This window comes from Pseudorasbora parva, chromosome 8, assembly GCF_024679245.1.
Source record: "Pseudorasbora parva isolate DD20220531a chromosome 8, ASM2467924v1, whole genome shotgun sequence".
In the NCBI taxonomy this organism is placed as follows: Eukaryota; Metazoa; Chordata; class Actinopteri; order Cypriniformes; family Gobionidae; genus Pseudorasbora; species Pseudorasbora parva.
In genome coordinates, this window is record NC_090179.1 from 45,416,055 (window position 1) to 45,440,931 (window position 24,877).

The 24,877-nt window shown below is 41.9% G+C and overlaps 1 long non-coding RNA gene across 1 annotated transcript in view; it reads left to right on the forward strand.

Moving 5' to 3' along the window:
• The first annotated feature begins 225 nt into the window (after positions 1 to 225).
• LOC137084915 (uncharacterized) overlaps positions 226 to 24,877 on the forward strand; it is a 96,950-nt gene continuing 72,298 nt past the window's right edge. Inside the window, exon 1 of the long non-coding RNA XR_010906829.1 lies at positions 226 to 558. This is a non-coding gene — a long non-coding RNA (uncharacterized lncRNA). The remainder of the gene's footprint in view (positions 559 to 24,877) is intronic.

The following is a 24,877-nucleotide window of genomic DNA, read 5'->3' on the forward strand; positions in this document are numbered from 1 at the left end:
GCAACATTTTTCCAGCTAGTTGTTATAATTAACAGTGTATTGAACTATTAACACATTATTATATTTTTTACTTTAAAATGGTCTAATAACGCACACAAAACACTATTTAAATCATCAGCTACTACTACTTTTCAACTTCGTACAAAATTATACCATTTAGAACCACTACAGGGGGAAAGAGCTGTGTATTTTGACCTATTTGAGTTGCCGTAGTTTGCTGTGAAGCTCAAGCAACGCTGGATTATTATTATGGTGTAAAATCATAGATAATGTAGTCCTCAAGTGAGCGCCCGCGGTAACACAACCTGTGTATCGACACAAAGAACATACATCTGCGTGATTCGTTTGTGGAAATGAGTCGGACAGGGCCATGCATTGCGTGTGAGGGTTCGCGCAATCAAGTCGCAAATGAGTTTGGTAAATCTGGATTATATGCATGTTAGCAAATACTTTGAGGGAAAATGTGAAAAGGACATGAAAATGTTTACTTCTTGAAAAACGGACCGCAAGCTTCCCTTATGATCGATTGAATGTCTTTCATTTGAAAAGTTTCGTAAGGTAAGGCTTGACTATATTGTTACTATTTCTTGCTAATTTATTTAACAGCAGTTTTCTAAAGGGTGATGAATTCGCGTGCCTTCAGAGACTCGCGCGCTCTCGGGGTTGGTGTGTTTAGAAATTTCTAATTAATGTTTAATTAACATTAATGTTTAGTGATATTTGTCATAAACAAATATATATATATATATATATATATATATATATATATATATATATATATAATGTTATATATAATGATATAATGTTTTAGTGAATGAACAGTAAAAGGTGGCGGTTCGTGCTGTCATGTGGGGTAGTTCATAGAGAATCATGTACCACAAGACTTTTTTCCCACAAGTCTTAGTCTTCAAGTCCAAGTCTAGAAGCTTATGTGTAGCAATTTTCAATTGAATTTACAATGCAAAATGGCAATGCATTTACATTTACCATAACGTGTGCAATATTTGGAGCAAAATGATAATTCAAATTGAAACAAATATATAATCTAAACATTTGCTATTTGACATGTGATTTTTCTTACACTAGTTTTAACAGATCGTTTAAATACACATTTTAACGCTTTATAAGAATTGTAAAAAAAAAACAACACCTAGGCCTACGAATCCATAAACACTGGTCTGCGGCTTGTGGTGACACATGGATGTCTTAAGACATGAAACGATTGGTTTATTTATTTTCATTTACCGTATTTTAACATTGAATGTGATCTAGTATGTACAACGCGCTCAAGGCCGTCTCAAGGACCCATTTGCAAATTAGGCAGCCAATCATGTTTGCATTTTCATGTGGAAAGAGATTTTTTTTAAAGGGGTGGTGTCATGCGATTTGACTTTTGTAACTTTAGTTAGTGTGTAATGTCGCTGCTTGAGCATAAACAGTATCTGCAAAGTTCCAGCGCTGAAAGTTCAATGCAAACGGAGATATTGTCTTTTAAAGTTACGGCAGTTTATTGCCTACAAAAATGGCCGGTTTGGACTACAACGAGCTTCTTCCTGGGTTAGTGACATCATAAACCCTCGCTAGTCTCCGCAGATGTGACTTCTGCCCGTAATGGGAAGGGGCGTGGCGTTTCGCGGACAACCTGTGCTTGGCACTTCAGCCAATCAAAATACAGGAAACTACATTTGGCCATCTGACCAATCTAAGACCATTGCGTTTTTCAGAGGGATGGGCTTCATAGAAGCAGGAAGCAGACGAGCCGTTCAATAAAAATACCCGTGTACATGTGGACTAGGCCTAAATGGCTGAATCTGTGTGTAAATGCCTGAGGATGGGCATATGTATATCATGATCTCTGGAAGAGTTTAAGTACAGAAAACATTCTGCACGGATCAGACTCACCCTCACATGAGCCTTTAAAGCCGAACTGCTGTTCCACATCCTGCTGTTTCAGACTTGTTAGTTGACGACTTATTCTAAACCTGTTAATTTCCTGTAATCATCAGAAGTCACCTGCGGCTTAAACTGTTCCCTTACCCAGCATGCACTGCTCTTGAACCCTCATTATAACGGGATAACGATTTCTTCTGCATTCCACCCTGTGGGGCAGACGGCCAATCAGCTTCAGAATAAACGCCCACATGACATGCAGGAAGAGTGTCAGGTGCCCTGAGCAATGTCCTTCCTTGTTTTATCTTCACGTCCCGCCATAGGTGAACATGTCAACTAAAGCCCCGAGGAACACGGGTCATGTTTGTGTCAGACCCGCAGTCACTGTCTGAAGCGTAACCGAAAGGGCAAGAGGTCTCGCAAAAACCTTACGTAACCGGTTTTATGCAACTTCTAGACGTCATCTGTAGATTGCTTTAAATGAAGATCTAGTCTCAGGTTAGTGGCACTGGAAAAACACAATGTGTAGAGAGTTATAATAATCAAACCTTGATGAGATGAGGGAGTGGACCACAGTTGAAAGTCCTTCTCTTTAGAAATTGATCTCAGACGAAAAAAGCAACTCTTAACAATATCTGCTTATTAAAGGGCCTATGATCACAGTCTCTGTTTCTCTCATTTATTTAAAAGAAATGATTAGATAGACAAACCTTAAAGGCTTAGATTATCCAAAAATGATAATTATCCCATGATTTACTCACCCTCAGGTCATCCTACATGACGTTCTTCTTTCAGATGAATATAATCAGTTATATAAAAAAAAAATCCAAGCTTTATAATGTGAGTAAACGGAAGCCCAAAGTAGGGCTGGGCGATATGACGAAATATATCGTCTGGACGATAGAAAATGTCTATCGTTTTATATAAGGCTCTATCGCTTACGCCATGATAAGGCATTTACGGCAGAATTTTACGTCAAGATGCACCTCCCGCCACGGCATGCCCATGCACGCTAGAATACATAAACAAACAAAAAAACGGTAGTAGACGCGGTTCAGACCAGGGTAATAATTATGCCAGAGTGGTGGCATTGCGCTCAAAACAAACTTCAGACACAGACGCTGCAACGGGCTTTTACGCGTGGCACACCATATAGCCATATATTGAAATATTTTAATGGCAGGTGTAGGGATGGCGAAAACTAAACATTTTCTTGACCGACCAACAAGCCTCATTAGCCGGTTGAAACCGGTTAACCGATTAGTTTAAAATATGCTGCGCTGTTTGAAATGACAGCTGCGAGCCCCTCTCTCTCCCTTTTTATTTTTTGGTTGTAAGTACAAACAGTTGTGGCGTGAACAGTGTGTGCTTGCCAACTTTTTAATGGGTCAAGCCAAGCTAGCAATCTTGAAAACGCATCAATGTAAAAATGCTGGTCAAGATGTTGATTTATTGTCTCTTTTTAAATCACTGGTAGAATTTAGGGTTGCTATTGAGTTTGCATATTATAAACAAACTGATAATGTACCTTATTTTGAAATGAGGTGGGGTGTGAGAGAGGCTTTAGTAACAATGAATGAGTTTGGAAATATGGTTTTTAATTGGTAACTTTTTTGTGTGCATCATTAGGTGTTTTGTATATTAAGATTGTAATGTTTTGAAAAATGGTTAAAAGTTAAAAGTCTCTCTCTCTCTCTCTCTCTCTCTCTCTCTCTCTCTCTCTCTCTCTCTCTCTCTCTCTCTCACACACTCACACACACTCACACACACACACACACACTGTCCTAGCGCTGCCGCCTCCCTTCCACTCACGTTACTTTTTCTAAATCCCCCACAGCGCGAAACACGAGTCCCGCTAACGTCGGAGGACAAATGGCTCCTTAGTTTCGAAATGGTTTGGGTACGAGGTGATTGCGTTGAAAATAAAGGCATTTGTCTAGCGTAAGAAGCTCATTTGAATCATTGCCGCGGCTCATTTAAGAAAATGACAGTTCCGTAGAGACGCTTTAGTTCGAGGTAGTGCTAACAATAATAAAGAAAGACGATCAACACCTTATGTCAGGGCTATTCAAATCTTACCCTGGAGGGCCAATGCAGTGCAGAGTTTAGCTCCAACCCTAATCAAACACACCTGAACATGCTAATCAATGTCTTCAGGATCATTAGAAAATCACAGGTGGATGTGTTTGATCAGAGTTGGAGCTAAACTCTGCAGCGCATTGGCCCTCCAGGGTAAGATTTGAATAGCCCTGCCTTATGTGTTTCCACTGAAATGTAGATGTAATATATTTCCAAATGTAAGCCCATCTTAAGCGAAATGCACGCTTCATACTGTCGTCTGCCCTGACTCTAACCTCGAGTGTTTACTTTTTGCAAACCTTGTGAGCGCGCAAACCCAAACACTGTGACCTCGCGCCAAATGTTTTTATCGGTTTATTAAGTACAAACAGGCGAGTTATGAAAAATTGAGTGTGAGGGATTTGTTCACTTCACACAAAAAGATTTAGGAATGAGACGGCCAACTGTAGTAGCGTTTAGTCCACTGTATAATAGCCTAATTTAGAGATCACTTTTTTTTAACCGACAACTTTGATCGGTTAGCGTTGATACGGTCAGCCATCGGTCAAACGGTAACGGTTAACATCCCTAGGCAGGTGTTAACTTTACCAACAGTCTTGCTTGAAAAAAAGGTTCTAAATAAAATGAAAATGTAGTCCCTTTATTTGATTTGTATATCATTTCAAACTGCATTTCCACATTGCAATTTTGTATAGACTATTCATAAACTGAATTAACAGAAAAAGTGCTATATCGTTATATATCGGAATATCAAATGAGCTTTATCGGGATATGAAATTTTGGCCATATCGCCCAGCCCTAGCCCAAAGTGTGTGTATGTGTTTGTGAGAAAATAAGTCAAATGTTTTTTCGCACACATTTTAAGTAGGGGAGAACCGGGGCGAAAGTAACAAAGCGATTTTCTCAGAGCCCTGACTACATTTGCATTCCAAGCTATGACAGCACGTTCAGCACGCAACCCTTGATGGATCTGCCAAAAATCATGCCATTTCGTCAACGTTTCCCGCGGCTAGGTCCGAAAAGTAGTTTTTGAGTACGGAAAGTAAATTACTGAAGCCGTACTTTTTTTTCTAATTGCAAGTTGTGTTTGTGGTTTCATGTGTCACAGTAATGATCACTCTACAGATTATTTATTGCTGTTACACATCCTGAAGGTCTGTCTTTTCAGAGTTTTTCAGGATGAAAGTAAATCGTGTTTAAATGTCAGGACTTCCTGATGTCAGGACACTTTTATATATATAATGCATATTATGCTACATTTAATTTTCATATTGTTCATATTGTTGAAGAAAAAAATGATCAAAAAGATTGACATTGCACAAAAAAATATTCTAAAACTACAAGTTTGTATTGTCAGGTTATATTTGAAACATTAGATTAAACTTAAAATTTAAAATGGAAAATGTAATTTAATATTTTTTTTGCAAAGATAAAGTAGCTACACAATGTTTGCAGTTACATATTAGCAAGGTTATAGTCAGGTATGGTTAATAAAAACAAGAGTAACACAAAAGCCTGATGGGGTCAAAAGTAAACTTCTGCATCTTATGTTCAAAATGAAATTATACTGTAGTCGTTCTGCATTTGTACAAAACACCACCTGCTATTGATAGACCACACTTGTGAGTTATTGACCAGAGCAAATATATCTCTGTTTAAAACATTTTCTTTTAAAATTACATGTTTCTGAAAAATGGTGCTTTCGTCCCTTGCTCTCCCCTACATTTCACTTACGGAATTGCAGTTTTTCTCAGTCGCTTTGGTTCATTTCTCAGATCAGAAGTGAAATTCTCTAAACTACCTGTTCAGTCTTCACATCATCGTTTCTCTTGTGCACATCAAAAAGGCAGTTTCTCATTTCTTTGGACAAGTGGCAGATATGCTTTGGTACGTCCATGCAAATTATTATGTCCAATTCTCTGCCGTTTCCTACATTATCAGGTGCTTATGTCATGTTGATCAGAATGTATTATATTGGGTCTTTGTGGAATAGTCTCACCCCCACAGCATTTACTCTGCAGGTCTTCATGCTCAATTCCAATTTGTGTATTTAGTTTGACAACACGCTTGCATCATGTTTTAAAAGCGACCCGTATCCGATATTTCAGACTGATCTCATGAAATGGCATATGTAAGATAGGCCAATTCGTATGCCATTTTGGCGTGCTATCAAGACACATAATCGCTTTTTAGCGTGTTAATTACGTTGCTTGGCCTCCAATGATTATTACCATGCGCTTGCGTGTTAATTAAAACACACACACACATAATGGTTCGTTTCAGCATAGACAGCTGAAAATGCATACAGATAACACGCCACTTGGCTTTAGAAAGTGGTTTGTTTACGCTAAGTCATGTTGGATATTTGCATTTACACTACACTGGCGAAACAGCCCAAGATGCTCTGACCCAGAAAAGGAAGTAAAACGGCGTGATATTCAATGGATGCGGAGGAAATGATTATTGAATGTTTTGCTTTCCGCACTTCTTTAAAGGTCAAGTAGACATTGCTCTCGTGAGTCAGAAGAAAAAGAGGAGAGCCCTTGATCGCCGTTCGTGTCCACCTGAGTTGACGTCATTCGCCTCCATACCTTTTTTCAATGACGTTCGACTCGTATTTACTGGGGAATATCTGATTTGACGGCTTGCATGACTTGTGTGCTGTTTACACGTTCACGTCATAGCTGATCTGAGCCACGTGAGAGGGAAAAAAATCAGAATTGAGTCACTTGAACCATGCAGTGTAAATGGGGCCTTAGGCTAGCCAAGAAAACTAGACGCACCCTAGTTTTTTTAATCTGCCCGCGAGTGTCGTCGAGCAACTCTCAATACCCTTCTGAGCTGTAAATGCCAAACTCTGGTCGGGCCAATCACACTGTGTATAGAGTCAGTGGGCGGGGCTTAACATAATGACGGCAGAGTTGCGTTTGCGTGCTTCTAGTAAACACAGAAACTGGTGAACGGCGGTCTTTCGAATCAGCTTTGACCGCGACTCTGGAAGAGTTAAGCTTTTCTCTGAGAAAAGAACAAAGAACGGCACTGAAGTCATTCTTAAGAAGGGAAGATGTGTTCAGAGTAGTGCTGCAACGACGCGTCGACGTCATCGATGACGTCGACTACAGAAATACGTCGACGTTCGTGAAATGCGTCGACGCGTCGTGTCAGACGTTCATCTCGCGTAATGTTGGCTTCTGCTCCTGGTTCTATCACAAAAACCTAGACCGCGAATATCAAAAGTATGGGAATACTTTAAACAGAGGCCAAACAGTGTTTCCCACACATAGACTAATTTGTGGCGGACTGCCACATAATCAATAACGGCCGCCACTTTCGTCATTCATTCATTTTTACGCTATTTAAAAGACGCACGCATATTCGTTTAGCGAATTTCCTTAAGTTCTCTCTCCGCCCTTTTGCGCGTCTCTTACTCACACACACACACGCGTTGCATTCGACCGTAAAACAAGGCAGCGCGCGGTCACGGCGCTCATATAATTCTAAACAAACCAGCGCGGTGTCAATCAATACAGACCAGTGTTTCCCAACCGGGATCCCGAGCAAAAGTTGCGGGGACGCACTTACACTTCGGTTCATCTCGCATCTGATGACGCATCTTTAATATGGGTTGTAACTTGAAAAAATAATGCTCTATGTATGTTTCTGTCGATGGATACACGTGCTGACTCCTCAGGTACACTACAACAACAGCGATAATAAAAGAAAAACGTGGGCAAAACGGTCTCTCTTTGTAAACTTTATAAAACGCATGCGAGTGCTGCTGTACGTCCGAATATGAGCAGTCATTTTCACAGTCATTACCCCCGTGTAGCCAGGAGACTCGAATGAGAAGATCTGTCTCTGCACTCGTCCCAAAGCGCGCAAATATTGAGTTATCTTTTAAATCCTGTGCTTAAACGGACAAACTCACAAAAAGTATGTCAAAATGTCATAGCCTACTCTATGCCTTAAGTGAACTTTATACAGAAAATACGACGACTATCCGTGGGTCTTAAAGGGGCAGTAGCCTTCACTGCTGTCTGTTTAATGTCAAACAAAAGATAAAGACATCACTCACTGCTCCTGACTGCTTTTGTAAGTTTAATAAGGATTATTTTTTAAATTTTAAACAGTTAAAAGTGTGGTTATTTTACTTTTGATTACTTCATTCCATTTCTCTACCTAAAAACTAATGTTAGACCTACCTGAAAATCCTGAAAAGCATTGTTTATTTTATTCTCATCTTTGCTCAATAGTATTTATTTGTGCTGCTGCTTCTATTTAAGTTATCTGTTCTTATTTTCTTTATTTTCATTTGACAGTAGTCCTTTTTCCCCTGAACATAGCAAATACCGAACTGTACTGAAACGTGAACCTAAAACCGTGATACAAAGCGAACTGTGAGCAGTCTGTACTGTTACACCTCTAGCATAACTTATGTGAGGGGGTGCCACAGAATTGTGAAAAATTTCAAAGGGTAAAAAAATAAGTCGTTAGATTATTCGACTAATCGAAAAAATAATCGTTAGATTAGTCGACAGAAAAAATAATCGTTAGTTGCAGCTCTAGTTCAGAGTTTAGCCGACCGGATACAGTGAATGTTTAATCTGTCAGCGAGCTCTGGTTCACCTTCGTTGCTCTGGTTGGTTGTAGCGCTATCCTATCGCGTGCAGAGGGAGTTTGACAGACAGCCGTTTATCCGCCCCTCGGATTGAGCCGTCAATGGTGAGTTTCCAGACCAAACATCTTGATGTGGGTCTGGCTTGTCAGGCTAGCCTTAGGCATTAGTTCACAGCATAAGTCTTTATATGCAAAATGGCCGAAAAAGTTGTCATAATATGCCAAGCATATTTCTATACATTTCCATTAGACTTTTTTTTTCTAAAGATATTCGTTGTGATGTGTATGAGTGTGTGGCCCAGCAGAGAGGAACGTCAGGAGGTGTAGGAAGACTGCTCTGTAATTCCTACAGCACTGCATCTACAGTTTTCCCCACGGAGATTGTCCTATGGGCACATTTCTACTTCAGTTGTTCTTCTGTGCTATGCAGTGCTGTCTTTTCCTTTCTGTATCACAGTGACATATGTCAACACTACAGTACAAACACTAAAAGCATAAATGGGAATCTTCCAGTCTCTTGCACTCAAACTCCCACATACAATAAAGGTGTAACCTACAATTTACAATAATTGTCATCAAAACTTTAGCCATAGTTTACACCAGAACATCCCTCCAGTGTAGTTATATTGACAGCGTGACTAAGCATTTCGACTGTGTTATCTGTACATAATGACTCGAGGACTTGTCGACACATATATTTACTTCTGAGAGATGACCTAAGGATTTTGAGCAAGAGCAAAATAATGTCCTCAACTACTGTCGTAAGCTTTGGTGTTTTTACAGGTAATCCATAGTGTTTGGCTAACAAATTGTTTTCGAGAAATGCAAGAAAGCGACTGAGAAAAAACGGTAACTAACTACCTAACTAAGTTAAGGTTTTCCCAGGACATGTCCTGTCCCTAAAATAACAATTGTATATCCACACAGAGGGGGCATTCTTTACATGTATTGAAATGAATAAGGCATCTTTGAGTAAACCTTGAGTATCATTTGAGTATCTCATTGCCGAGCAGAGTGTCCTGGTTTTCGTTGATCAAAATAGTGTCACTAAGTTGAGTAAACTTAACAAAGAACATAAGTAACTTTAACTTGGCCATTCAAGTTTTCTGAGTAATTTCTACTTGGTTGAAGTTTACTTGCAATACAATTTTTCAAGCTCCTGAACCAATCGACATTAAGCCTTGCTTTTAAAGCAGCACTTGGTAACTTTTGCTCTCGGGGTCCCCCTACAGTTGGGAAAAAATAATATCCTCAACTACTGTCGTAAGCTCTGTCGTCCTACAGCAGCGGATGCCATCGCGCGTGCATTTGCTGACATGATAACCCTGATAGCCCTGAACTAGTGATGCGCGGGTCGTCTCATCGACCCCGTATGTCTATTTAATGGTCGCGGGTGCGCGGCTGGTTGTAAAAATATATCCAGTGGTGCGGGGCGGGCCAAATAACTTCATAAAAGCGGCCCGCAGGTCGGTGCAGCACTAACAGTTCCCCTGAACACTGCAGGAGGAGTTCACATGCAGGTGTTCTTCTGGCGGCGCGTGTGAAATGTCTTCATCAGGTACAGTCAGTGGCAGATGCTTCAGCATGTCATATGAATATAATTTCATGGGGTTTATTTTTTTCAAACGCCAAATAATCACGATGCTCACGTTTACAAGCCAGTGTCATTATAGTAGTCTATTGGTTAGCGTTTTCCAGAATCTATACGATACTTCAGTTCAATGTTTGAGTGGTCGGTAATCACCGTAACAAGCAGGACAGCATCGGTCGGGCACGCCTCCTTCAGCTCACGCCGACGAGCAAACGCTGGTCACATGATGATCCTCGTCCTGCCTTTAATCACAGCACTTTTTCGTTTCCTCTTATTGCTTTCCTCCAACAAAACCTTTTCTTTCTTATTTGTCTGTGCTGCTTCGGACACGACTATATTATCCGACGAACAAAGTTGGGCTCGCACGTCCGAATGTAAGGAAGTGTGTGTGTTGGTGCAAGTGACGTATATGCCGTAAAGCTGTCGAATTTTGTAGCTCTTTTTATTCTCGGGTTACTACCCGAAACCGAAGTTTAAAAGTACGATTAAAAACGATACAGACCCCATCAGGCTATGGCAGACGTGTCATTCAACCTATTGTAAGTCGATTTATCGTCACAAGAGTCTTAAAAAATATATTATGAAGGTTGAAAAGTTACCTAGTGCTGCTTTAAAGTGTATACTTTACCTAGAACATCTGAATAATGATAAATAATATTGTGTGGACAACATATCTACATAATATAAGTAATGAGATACCTACTCGAACCTATTTTTGGTAAACAATTCACAATAACCGTCACATTTGATGGATCATTTTTAAGTAGAAAATGAACTCCAGATGTCACAAACCAGCAAGTTACTAAACCTAACAGCAAAAGCAATGATAAAACAGTGTAACTACAGCTGAAAACAAACATATTAATTATTCATCTGCAGTCTTTATACAGAGTGTCAGATGATATTTGGATGTTATGCTTGTGTAAATATAAATGGCGTTATTGCGCAGCTTCAGTCGGTAATGATGGGTTTGTTTGCTCACCTCAGCTCAGATGGAAGGTCAAAGGGAGATTTTCATTACTCTTATCACTTTACTCCCAGCAAAACATGTTTACTTTCCTCACCTCATGTGGGGCTTTAAAAGCAAAGTTAACCTCAGTGCTCGCGCGAGTGAAATTAATGTGTTTTTCACAAGTTAAAATGAAGGCTACTTTACATAAAAGGCAACTGACTAGTATTCTTAATGGACATTATGGGTCCTATCACACACACAGCACAATGCGACACAAGTGTTTTTTTTTGCTAGTTTCAGTTTGACGCAGTTCTCATCTTCACGTCTAGCTCCTTGTTGTTTAAATATGAAATGCAATGGCACATCTGTTCACCCCCGTGTGTGTGTGTGTGTGTGTGTGTGTGTTCCCCCATGGGTGTCTGGTCTAAACCAGGTGTGTTCAGGAGCATTGTTGGAGCGTTGCTATTGCGAGGAACTGAAAACCACTGACCTTTGACCAAACACACACCAGCTCTAAAGTCAATAGTGCAGTATTTCTGTGTTATTTAAAGGGTGTGTTAAAGGGTTAGTTCACCCAAAAATGATATTGATGTCTTAAATGACTCTCCCAAATGTCGTTCAACACCTGTAAGACCTCCGTTCATCTTCACACACAGTTTAAGTTAACAACGGTTAATAACGGTTATGATTCATCAGCGTATTGACTCATGATTCGGATCTCCAATGTCTCGTGATTTCAGCAGTTTGACACGCGATCCGAGTCATGAATTAATCCGCCTTTATCATAACCGTTTGAATCTTTATTTGAGGATTGAACACAAACGCGGAAGAGAAGCCAATGCTGAATAAAGTCGTAGTTTTTGTTATTTTTGGACCCAAATGTATTTCCGATGCTTCAAGAGACTCTAATTAACCCACTGATGTCTCATATGGACTACTGTGATGATGTTTTTATTCCCTTTCTGGACATGGACAGTATAGTGTGCATACACTTGCATACGCTCTCGGACTAAATATAAAATATCTTAAACTGTGTGAAGATGAACGGAGGTCTTACGGGTGTGGAGCGACATTAGCGGGAGAGGAGTTAATGACAGACATTTCCTTTTTGGGTGAACTAACCCTTTAACAATAGGCGGAGCACAACACGCACACACTCGGATTATTACACACACATTTTAAAATGTCATTTTAAACGGTTTTCCCTTCTGTACGGTTCTTCTTGTTGTTTTTTTCTTTTAATCCAGAACTGTACTTCAGCATATGATATATTAATTATCCACAATTTAGGATGCAGTATTAAAAAATCGTTATATCATAGCCTAATCATCCACAAACTGAGCTTGACCATCTCTGAGGAAAGTGATATTTTGATACAGCGAGAGAGAAGACATTGACATGCTTTTCCTTTATTTGGCAAAAGGAGAATGTGTATCGCTCTCTCTACAGGAACTCATGAGCCTTTAGCACACAGAGATTGAACTGAAGAATTAACTTGCGTTTATCAAACTTCAGTGTAGCTTTAAGCCTTGTTTATACACGACGCGTCCGCTCGAGCGTGAGGGTGTGCGCGGCAAAAATGACGTCGCCACCGAGTGCGCGAGACCCCATTTCGCTTGGCGTTGTGCACGTCAAATTTCGTAACTTTGCGTGTGGCTCCGCACCCGAAGAGCCACGAGCTCCAGACGAATCTGTTGGCCGAGAATGACGTCTCATCACGCCGCACCCGGTCTGCGCGTCGAGTATAAACACCTCCCCAAACGGACGAGGCGCGCGCAATCAACGAGAGACGAGGAAAACAAAAAAGCATGCAAATGGCAATTTTCGCGGCCGAAAAAATGACCGAGCTCATTTTTTTTGACCGTGCGATTGATTGATTTATCGACTATCGCGACAGGCCTACTCATTAAACGATCACAACTGGCTTTTAAAGGGAAAGGGAGATCAGACTCTGTTTATTGCATATTATGCCAAAACACAGCCATGACTCATTAAGAGACGAGAAACCGACCCTTTTAGACCATGAGCCTGATGCGCCGACCGCTTCCCCCGTCGTTAAACTAGCATAGTGGATTCAGACACGACCCTAAGTGCTTTAGACCATGTGCTTATATCATTAAAATAGGGCTCTTAGTGTTTGTGGAGAGCAGGTTTAATGCTGTCAGGGAACATGTCTGGTTATTAGTGCGCTTGTGATTTAATCTCACCTTGAGAGCGAGTAGACGCTCATTAATGCAAACTCACAGAGGAGATGTTGCAGGAATAGAGCTGGTCAGTGTGGACGCATTAACATCTCTGTGTTTTCTTTAGCAATAAAGCATCTCAATAACCTTCATCTCCTCTCTAGACATGAACCAGCGTGAATCACGCTTAATCCGTTCATCACTATGGAGATTAAGAACTTTGTCTCTAATTCACAACAGGGTTATGTTTATATGTCATTTAGCGATCATGGCTTTTTATCCATTATGTCAGGCCACGCGCCACAGGGTTCAGCGTCGTGCTCAAGAAATGTTAACCGGGAATCCCACTATCTGGGACGTGCAAAACATATGGACTTAAGCGAGTATAAATATGCATGTATTGACTAGGTGGCTTGTTTATATGAGTATTGGGTTAATTTGGGGGCGTTAAACCAGCTAAAACAAAATGAAACGGATGCATGAGATTGAACAAAAACTCTCAGCCCAGGCTCATTGGAAATACGTGACTCAGCCTACATTTTTGCAACACCCGAATACGTACAATCCAGGTACGTTAACCTGCACTTTTTGGGTCAAACGTCCACTGGAGGCGCTAAGTGGTAATATTTTATATTACCATAGACACACGAGAGCCAATGCTGTCAAAGCTGACCTGACCTGATCTTCCGGCGGCAATATTTGAAATTTATTAATATTCGGCGGATGGACTCGACGTTCTGATCGCTTCTGGGGATTTTCTTAACACAAATCAATCGTTTGGCCTCAGAACACTTGGGGTATTTGTACTTTCTGAATAAATTGTGCCTGCAGTCGTATCTGCCTGTTATCCTGTTTTTTTATAATACACAAATGGATAGGTTTAGGGTGTGTGTGTGTGTGTGTGTGTGTGTGTGTGTGTGTGTGTGTGTGTGTGTGTGTGTGTGTGTGTGTGTGTGTGTGTGTGTGTGTGTGTGTGTGTGTGTGTGTGTGTGTGTGTGTGTGTGTGTGTGTGTGTGTGTGTGTGTGTGTGTGTGATGGGTAGGTTTAGGGGTAGTGTGTGTGTGTGTGTGACGGGTAGGTTTAGGGGCTGTGTGTGTGTGTGATGGGTAGGTTTATGGGCAGTGTGTGTGATGGGTAGGTTTAGGGGCAGTGTGTGTGATGGGTAGGTTTAGGGGCGGTGTGTGTGTGTGTGTGATGGGTAGGTTTAGGGGCGGTGTGTGTGTGTGTGTGATGGGTAGGTTTAGGGGCGGTGTGTGTGTGTGTGATGGGTAGGTTTAGGGGCGGTGTGTGTGTGTGTGTGTGTGTGTGATGGGTAGGTTTAGGGGCTGTGTTTGTGATGGGTAGGTTTAGGGGCTGTGTGTGTGTGTGATGGGTAGGTTTAGGGGCTGTGTGTGTGTGTGTGTGATGGGTAGGTTTAGGGGCTGTGTGTGTGTGTGTGATGGGTAGGTTTAGGGGCTGTGTGTGTGTGTGTGTGTGTGATGGGTAGGTTTAGGGGCTGTGTGTGTGTGTGTGTGTGATGGGTAGGTTTAGGGGCTCTGTGTGTGTGTGATGGGAAGGTTTAGGGTGTGTGTGTGTGTGTGTGTGTGTGTGTGTGTGTGTGTGTGTGTGTGTGTGTGTGTGTGTGTGTGTGTGTGTGTGTGTGTGTGTGTGTGTGTGTGTGTGATGGGTAGGTTTAGGGGCAGTGTGTGTGTGTGTGTGTGTGTGTTGGGTAGGTTTAGGGGCACTGTGTGTGTGTGTGTTGGATAGGTTTAGGGGTAGGGGCAGTGTGTGTGTGTGTGTGTGTGTGTGTGTGTGTGTGTGTGTGTGTGATGGGTAGGTTTAGGGGTAGGGGCAGTGTGTGTGTGTGTGATGGGTAGGTTTAGGGGTAGGGGCAGTGTGTGTGTGTGTGTGTGTGTGTGTGTGATGGGTAGGTTTAGGGGTAGGGGCAGTGTGTGTGTGTGATGGGTAGGTTTAGGGGTAGGGGCAGTGTGTGTGTGTGTGTGTGTGTGTGTGTGTGTGTGTGTGTGTGTGTGTGTGTGTGTGTGTGTGTGTGTGTGTGTGTGTGTGTGTGATGGGTAGGTTTAGGGGTAGGGGCAGTGTGTGTGTGTGTGTGATGGGTAGGTTTAGGGGTAGGGGCAGTGTGTGTGTGTGTGATGGGTAGGTTTAGGGGTAGGGGCAGTGTGTGTGTGTGTGTGATGGGTAGGTTTAGGGGTAGGGGCAGTGTGTGTGTGTGTGTGTGTGTGTGATGGGTAGGTTTAGGGGTAGGGGCAGTGTGTGTGTGTGTGTGATGGGTAGGTTTAGGGGTAGGGGCAGTGTGTGTGTGTGTGATGGGTAGGTTTAGGGGTAGGGGCAGTGTGTGTGTGTGTGTGTGATGGGTAGGTTTAGGGGTAGGGGCAGTGTGTGTGTGTGTGTGTGTGTGTGTGTGTGTGTGTGTGTGTGTGTGTGTGTGTGTGTGTGTGTGTGTGTGTGTGTGTGTGTGTGATGGGTAGGTTTAGGGGTAGGGGCAGTGTGTGTGTGTGTGATGGGTAGGTTTAGGGGTAGGGGCAGTGTGTGTGTGTGTGATGGGTAGGTTTAGGGGTAGGGGCAGTGTGTGTGTGTGTGTGATGGGTAGGTTTAGGGGTAGGGGCAGTGTGTGTGTGTGTGTGTGTGTGTGTGTGTGTGTGTGTGTGTGTGTGTGTGTGTGTGTGTGATGGGTAGGTTTAGGGGTAGGGGCAGTGTGTGTGTGTGTGTGTGTGTGTGTGTGTGTGTGTGTGTGTGTGTGTGTGTGTGTGTGTGTGTGTGTGTGTGTGTGTGTGTGTGTGTGTGATGGGTAGGTTTAGGGGTAGGGGCAGTGTGTGTGTGTGTGTGTGTGTGTGTGTGTGTGATGGGTAGGTTTAGGGGTAGGGGCAGTGTGTGTGTGTGTGTGTGTGTGTGTGTGTGTGTGTGTGTGTGTGTGTGTGTGTGTGTGTGTGTGTGTGTGTGTGTGTGTGTGTGTGTGTGTGTGTGTGATGGGTAGGTTTAGGGGTAGGGGCAGTGTGTGTGTGTGTGTGTGTGTGTGTGTGTGATGGGTAGGTTTAGGGGTAGGGGCAGTGTGTGTGTGTGTGTGTGTGTGTGTGTGTGTGTGTGTGTGTGTGTGTGTGTGTGTGTGTGTGTGTGTGTGTGTGTGTGTGTGTGTGTGTGTGTGTGTGATGGGTAGGTTTAGGGGTAGGGGCAGTGTAGGGGGGATAGAATGAAACGGCGTTGAGAAACACGCTAAAAAGTGATTATGCGTCTTGATAGCACGCCAAAATGGCAAACGAATTGGCCTGTCATACATACGCCATTTCATGAGATCGGTGTGGGAATGGAGAAAAAATATTACCAATTAGCGCCTCCGGTGGACGTTTGACCCAAAAAGTGCAGGTAAACGTACCTGGAGGTACATATTTCTGGTTTTGCAAAAATGTAGGCAGAGTCACGTATTTCCAATGAGCCGGGGTTGGAAACTCGTGTCTAGAAGTGTTTGCACGCATGTTTGAACACGTGCAGTTTTCTTTCGGGAAGATGATCCAGGAATGTTGAAAATGATTGTGCTTCTGCATATTTGTGTTTAAACCGTGATACTTTACTACATTTTGGGGTATGATTTTATTTATTTAAAAAAAAAGAAAAAATAAAGTAATACTTTTATTCTGCAATGTGCAATGAGTTGATCAAAAGTGACAGTAAAGATGTCTCTGTTACAAAAGATTCTGTTTCAAAGTTTCTATTCATCAAAGAATCCTGAGAAATAAAATATCACAGTTTCCACAAAATATGAACAGTTTTAAACACTGATCATAATCAGAAAGTTGCAAATCCTCATCTGAGAATGATTAGTGAAGGATCATGTGACTCTGAAGACTGGAGTAATGATGATAAACTCAGCTTTGATCACAGAAATAAATGATATTTAACTATATATTCACAGAGAGAACTGTATTTATGATTTAAATAAATGCAGCCTTGTTGAGCAGAAAAGACTTGACATGAAGAAACATAGGTAGAGCAAATGCTACAGAAGTGCAGATTACGGAAAGCGATGCACTTTGTGAAGTTTCTCTGATTTGTTTTTGTGTGCAATTAGAGCAGCTCTTGATCTGAAAGCCTTCTAATCAACTCACCGAATGATGAAGACAAACTCCAGGGCTGAAGTGTAGATCAAAGAGCTCTCTAAAGATGAACCCGCAGGGCCTGTCTGTAACACGGACACTCGTATCTGATTCTGCACAGACAGAGAAAGAACAAGGGCTGCGTCTGTGGATCTGAATCCTGAAGCGCTGCCTTTAAACTTCGCCAAGAGTTCCAAGTTTCATGTGAACGTTTTTGCAGTCAAGCGCATTTCGGCCAGTGTCTAATACGTCTCAGAATCTCACCACTGTGACGGGTAAGGGCTAATGTCCACCCAGCCGGTTGTTATCTCAGAATAAACCCCTTCAGAGAGATCAGGACCCCGAGGCGAAGCGGAGCGTCACTCTGAAGGGGTTTATTCTGAGATAACAACCGGCTGGGTGGACATTATCCCGCTTATTACACGGCTACTAGTCTCAGATAAAGTAGACACAAAATATTGTCTTGAGATTAAATATTTTATTAGCTCTTACGCAAAGCTTCCGCGAAGAAAAACAGTTCCAACCTGCTTTAAGCCTTTATCTATTGCTGCTAAATGTTGAAAATGAATGCTGAATGGTAGCCTGACAAGCCGGACCCACATCAAGATGTTTGGTCTGGAAACTCACCATTGACGGCTCAATCCGAGGGGCGGATAAACGGTTGTCTTTCAAACTCCCTCTGCACGTGATAGGATAGCGCTACACCAACCAGAGCAACGAAGGTGAAGCGGAGCTCATTGACAGATTAAACATTCGCCGTATCCGGTCGGCTAAACTCCGAACACATCTTCCCTTCTTAAGAATGACTTCAGTGCCGTTCTTTGTTCTTTTCTCAGAGAAAAGCTTAACTCCAAGTCTTCCAGAGTCGCGGTCAAAGCTGATTCGACAGACCGCCGTTCGCCAGTTTCTGTGTTTACTAGAAGCCCACAAACGCAATTTGGCCGTCATTATGTTAAGCCCCACCCACTGACTCTATACACGATGTGATTGGCCCAACCAGAGTTTGGCGTTTACAGCTCAGAAGGGTATTGAGAGTTGCTAGACGACACTCGTGGCAGATTAGATTTGCTCCCGCTAGGGGGCGTCTGGATTTCTAGGCTAGAGGAATCTGTGATTTTGAGCAAACCATTCTAATGAATGATTCAACGACTCACTCAGTCGCTGAAAAAATCAAGCTGCTTCGAACGAATCATTTAAGTGAATGATTCAATGACTCCATCGTTTCTACGATGATTTGTCTCCACCTTTCTTTTAGAGGGACTGAGGGAGATTGACTGCTGTTTTTGTTTTCAGTCGTGATTGTAACAATAGTTCTGGTAAAAGAGATCAATGAATAGACCTTTAAGTGCAATATACAAGAAAAAAATGTATATAGCATACAATGTCTTTGTTTTTTATCTCACTGAATATCCCATTTGATGTCTGAATCATATTAAGGCAGTAAGAAACGTTGTGAATCAACAGCGTTAGTCGAAATAATGATGTGGGTTTTAAACAGGATAGATTTGCATAATGCTTTAAGTGTCTTGATGAAGAGCAACTCTTCTGGGGTCTAAACGTACAACCTTTTATAGCCCAGGTCTTTATCAACCACACCACGCAGTTTCTCTCAGCTCTACTGTATATATTATCATAAACATCTGTTTTGTAAAACCCACACGCTTCTTCTGTATATATACACGCCGCTGATGCACAATTGAAAGTTTTAACAACTCAGCCTCTTGTTTTTTTTTTCCCGTTGACTCCTCACTGCTGTCATTATAGCTAGTTTCCTGAAAACCCACCTACAGATTTCCTGGAGCGAGACTTTCACAGCCGCGGATTTCATGATTTGCTCGGGAAACAGCGCCAGAACCGAGGTAGATGATTACAGTCAGGTGACATTTCAAAATCCACGCTGGATACTTTCCGCCTGTGTTTAGTGAAATTGTCGGGTCCTAATGCACCACAAAAACTACACGGCCTTTTTCTCTCTCTCTCTCTCTCTCTCTCTCTCTCTCTCTCTCTCTCTCTCTCTCTCTCTCTCTCTCTCTCTCTCTCTCTCTCTCTCTCTCGTCTCCTCCTGTCGATATCCAGTTCCGAGGAGAGGTAATTTTGTCCCTGCTGTTGCCATAGTGATTTGTGTTGCCATACGTCTCTCATGAGGAGGCAGTATATGATTACACGAGAAAAAGGAAAAGCCTCTCTGATATGATGACGATTTATGGTTTTAATCAGAGGGATTGAATATCACACAATACTTCCTCTAGGAAGTGCACACGATGCATGAAAATACCTGACGCCCCGTGAAATCTGACCTCCGGCATGACTGGCAAACACATTATTATTAAAGTTCTGGTTTGGGGGTTAAGTGTCAGTCTGGCGTTTATCGATTGACGTGCATTTGGACTGGAGACGGTAACATGTCTGCTTTTCATCATTGAGGGATTGAGAGAGACGCAAAGGCACATTTTACCTTGTTCACAGTGACACTCGTCTCTTCTTTGGCACATTGAGAATTGGAAATTCATGGTTAGAGTAAATTCTACATAAATTTATGAGCCAGACAAGCTGTTCTAATGAACGCCGTAGGCTTCTGATTTTGTCTGCGCTGCAGTTGAACAGAGTAAATATTTGCTTTAGTAATAAACTAGCAAAGCCCATGCAGAGCGTCCTATAGATCCTGCTCCAACGACAGCGTTAAAACAAGACAGAGGACACATCCAGCTCCAGGCTCCAGAGTTTGGTGAAGTTTGGCTCCATACGAGAAATCAAATCCTAAACGAGATCCCTAATGTTTCCCACAGAGAGCAATGAGTCTTCCCCTGGAAAAAGACCCTAGTGTTGTGACATTTGACTTAGGGTGCGTTCACACTTGTCATGTTTGGTTGGATTAAAACGAACCCTGGTGCGATTGCTCGGTTAGTGCGGTTCATTTGAACATCTGTGAACGCTGCCATCTGAACCAAACCAGCGGACCGAGAGCGCTATAAAGACGGGTCTCGGTCCGCTTCCAAACCAACTCTGGTGCGGTTCGACTGATATATGAACGCAACACGGACCAAAGACATGTAGACGGACCAAAAACAGGACGTGATGTCACAAGATGAGACGCATAGTCAGCTGATTTGACGACGCGGAAAGATCGGTGTATCCAAAATGAGTAAGATCGGTGTATCCAAAATGAGTAACGTTAATGTTAGAGGGCAAACGTAGAGCAACAAGGAAGAGCCTCATCAATATTTGGTCTGGTGAGCCTTTTTTCGAAAATGCTAGAAAAACGCACAAAAAGCAGACCTGGCTCTTCTCATCAAAGGACCTGCAGTGTCGGCCATTATTATCCGGTACAGACGACAGAACGGCCGTCTCTTTCTGCACAACGGAGGAAATCCTGCGGCTGTTTTGGATGTTTTGAACATCTTATGAGCTCTTCATGAGTTCTCAGCGGGTAAATAATGCCATATGTACACTCATAAAATGATGGCGTTTAATCAGCACACGGCGTTGTTCTGAGTGTTCGGTAAGCGAGCTCCAGTCATATAAGCCGACCAATCAGGCTGTGAGCGTCTCCCTGAGCCTTTGGTTCGGTAACTTTAGGTTCGCTGTTAAAAATGCCAGTGTGAACGCGGTAAGCGGACCAGGACTATATGTTTGGTTTTTGGTCCGGACCAAACGAACCAAACTAACCGAACTACAAGTGTGAACGCACCCTAAAAAATCAGTAATTTTTTACTGGGAATTTTTACTTTATGGGAATGGTATAACAACTTGGTACATGTTTTGGTACTTGCTGTGAACACAAAAAAAATTAAATAAGGAAATTGATTTAAAAAGGTTAAATGGATCTGAAAAAAGTAGTCACACATATTGCAAATGAATGGGATATATTTCGCTAATTTCCCCTAGTGGAAGTGTATGGTACTGTGACCAAACAAAATCTCACAGAAAGCTCATATTTTGAGATATTAACCTCAAATTTGGAAAACAGCTTGTTTAGAATCTTAAAACTAAAGGTTACAAAAGGGGATTGTTTTTCCAGAGAGGTCACAGAGAACATTTCAATGCAGAGTTATTTTTCTTAGTTTAAAAAAATCTAAACTTTACTCCCATAAAGACCCTTTAGTGCGATGGAGATAATGAATGGCTTTGATTTTCTTTTTGAGAGTAAAATGTGCTTTAAAATATATTTCATATAAAATTGAAAATAGTATTTTTGTCTTTTTAAAAAATAAATAACATTTTTATAACTTTTTTTAAGTACACTTTTTAAAACTTTTTTTTGTCTTTAAAAGAGACCAAACTTCATTTAAAGATTTATGACAGTTTAAGTTGGAAATGAAAGTGCTCAAAATGTGAATAAATGGATTATAACTAATGCATAAATAACATTTAGTACCATAAATCCTCAGAAAATACACACATATATATAATATCAAATTAAAATATAGTACAATAATTCCATTGAAAAAAAAATCCCTTTTTTTTTTGACTAACACGCAAAGGATTAATGGATTAATGAAATCCGAGTGATTTCTGTCCATCCATTGAAAGTCGATTCAGTCAAAACGCTGATGTTTAAAAACATTCATAAAGAGACTGTAAAATAAGATCATATGAATCAAACCGTTAACACGGTGTCTTTACATGATGACCAGATTTAAATTATGCTTTTATTCACATAAACGCTGACCAGTGAATATAAACGGAAACTCAACCATTGACTCAAAGTGCCTCTTAAGATCGCTTGATTCATATGGATTTATTTTATGAATCTTTATGAATAGACTTTCAATGGAGGGGCAGAAGTCTCTCGGTTTTCACATTGATGCCAAGAAGAAGCCTTCCACAAACTGATCCTAAAAGAATCATTTACAACTTGATGTGAAGAACATTTTAGATTTTAAAGAACCATTTATGCAATGGAAAGAATCTTAAAAATAAAGGCTGCAAAAGGGGTTTGTTTTCCAAAGAGATCACAGAGAACATTTCAGTGAACAGCTCTTTTTTTCTTCATTTAAAAAATCAAAGAACATTTAAGCCCCCTTCACACTGCACGTCGGACCCGCAATATTCCCGGAGCATTGCCGGGTCGCCTTCTGTGTGAAAGCAACCACGTCCCGGAATTGATTACCGAATTCGACCCGGGTCGGGGACCTAGTAACATTGCGGGATTCGACCCGGGACGAGCGCTGTGTGAACAAAAGCCGAAACTAATGCCGCAACGTGTACGTAGTTATCGTGCGACTCCTAGAGCTTGTTTTTTCAATAACACAACCCTGCAGTGCCAGAAGAGCTCGTCGGTGTTTTAAACGCAGAGAGTGTTCGTCTACAAAAGAAACTAAAATTAAACGAGCAGAAATGAGCGCAAACTGGACACAAGTCGAGACCACGGAGCTCCTTACTATCCGCGCTGGAGCTGAGATCGCTCGCCATTATACGTCACATCCGGATGTCACGTGTCAACTCGACCCGGGACCGTTACGGGTTGTGTGTGAAAGCGCACATATTACGGTATTTCGCTGGCAGTGTGAATGGACCAAATCTAGCGACCCGGGAACAAATGCCGGCTCGCATTATCCGTGTGTTTGCCGGAATCGCAGTGAGAAAGGGGCTTTAGTGTGTTGGAAATATTTCATGGATGTTAAAGGATCTTAATGGAAAAATCAATGCCAATAAACATCTGAAGTGTGCTAGGATTTGCCCTCAAAGTCTGCAGTCAAAGATCTCATTATGAACTCAAATATTTCTCATCCAACTCTCCCAAAGCCAAAATGACCTGTCATTCACATTCACATTCACGGTCTAAACTCTATACTCTATATTGGTTTTACACTCTTAAAATAATAAAGGTTCTTTACTGCCATCGATTAACATCCTTTAAACTTTTCATCGCACAAAGGTTTCATGGAAAGTAAAGTGCAAAAACATTTTTCAGATTATTGAAATGTTCTTCACACTAAGAAAACCTTTTGGAGCGTTTATATTTTTAAGAGTGTATTGACTCGTTTTGGGTTTACTCTTAGAATGCTAAGATGAACATCAGAGGCTAAATTGATACTTAAATGAAAAATAACACCGTCTCGAGGGCCCTCGAAGCTTGTAGATTGATAGTTTGCACTTCACATCCCTTCTCAAGAACTCCTTAAGTAAAACTAGTGCAATAAAAAAATGAAAAAACGTATGAAAAGTGTGGAGGGGAAAGAAATGTCTGCCATTAGTCTGATTTTCACAGCACAAGTCCCCGCATGTAATTATGTAGACAGAATTTTGCACTTGTTAGCTGATTTCTCAAAGTAGGACAGTCAAACAAACAGCCTGCGAAACCAAAAGCAATATTATTCAGAGACTAAGATAATTCTCCGTTTATTCTGACAGTCTGGCTTGTACGCCGAGAGCCAGTGTCGCTGTACATGACCCAGCTGCCTACCGCATTAGCAAAATGACCATAAACGTGCTGTTTACGCTGCGAGCGCTTCTTTCACTCTGCCGCTATAACATCTCTCTCTCTCTCCCATCTCACGGCTGAAGAATGAAAAGAATTACATGTCATGCATGTTTAATGCGCCTTTTTTATTGCAGCCAGAAACTTGCGTGTTGCAACAAAAGTTAATGGCTCTTGCAAACGAGCGAGGCAGATGACGGACGTTTCTATTGGCTGACGGCGCAGAGGAATGACTTAAATTAATGACTCCCAGCAGGCAGAGAGAGAACGCCTTTGGGAGAGCTCTCAGAGCGTTTCTCATCACAGCGCTGCCCACAGATTGAAGGAGAATCATCCGTGAGCCTGCAGTGAGCATGAAATGAAGCCGACCTAAGAGCAGACCCAAATCTTGTTCAGGCGGGCAGCAAAAGTCTGATTTTACTCTGGTTATGGATTTGGTTTACATTGTGAACCAAGCAGCTTTCAGACTAATCCTATACGAGTTCATAACTATTCCTACATAAGGTTTATTCATCCATGTTTGTATGTTTGGGAATACACTATATTGTGAAAGTATTGGGACTGCCCTCCAAATCATTTAACTAAGGTGTTCAATCACTTCAATGGCTGAGCAGCTCGTCCGAGCCTTACATCACCAAGAGCAATGCAAAGCGTGGGATGCAGTGGAGTAAAGCAGCCGCCACTGGACTCTAGAGCAGTGAGACGTGTTCTCTGAGCGACCAATCACGCTTCAGTCTGACAATCCCATGGACGAGTTTAGGTTTGGCGGTTGCCGGGAGAACGGGACTTGTCTTTCTGTATCATGCCAAGTGTAAAGTTTGGTGGAGGGGGGATTATGATATGGGGTTGTTTTTCAGGGGATGCGCTTGGCCCTTTAGTTCCAGTGAAAGGAACTCTTAATGCTTCACCAAGACATTTTGGACAATTTCATGCTCCCAACTTTGTGGGATCAGTTTGGGGACGGCCCCTTCCTATCCCAGCATGACTGCGCTCCAGTGCACAAAGCGTCGGTCCAAAAAGACATGGATGAGGAGTTTGGTGTGGAGGAACTTGACT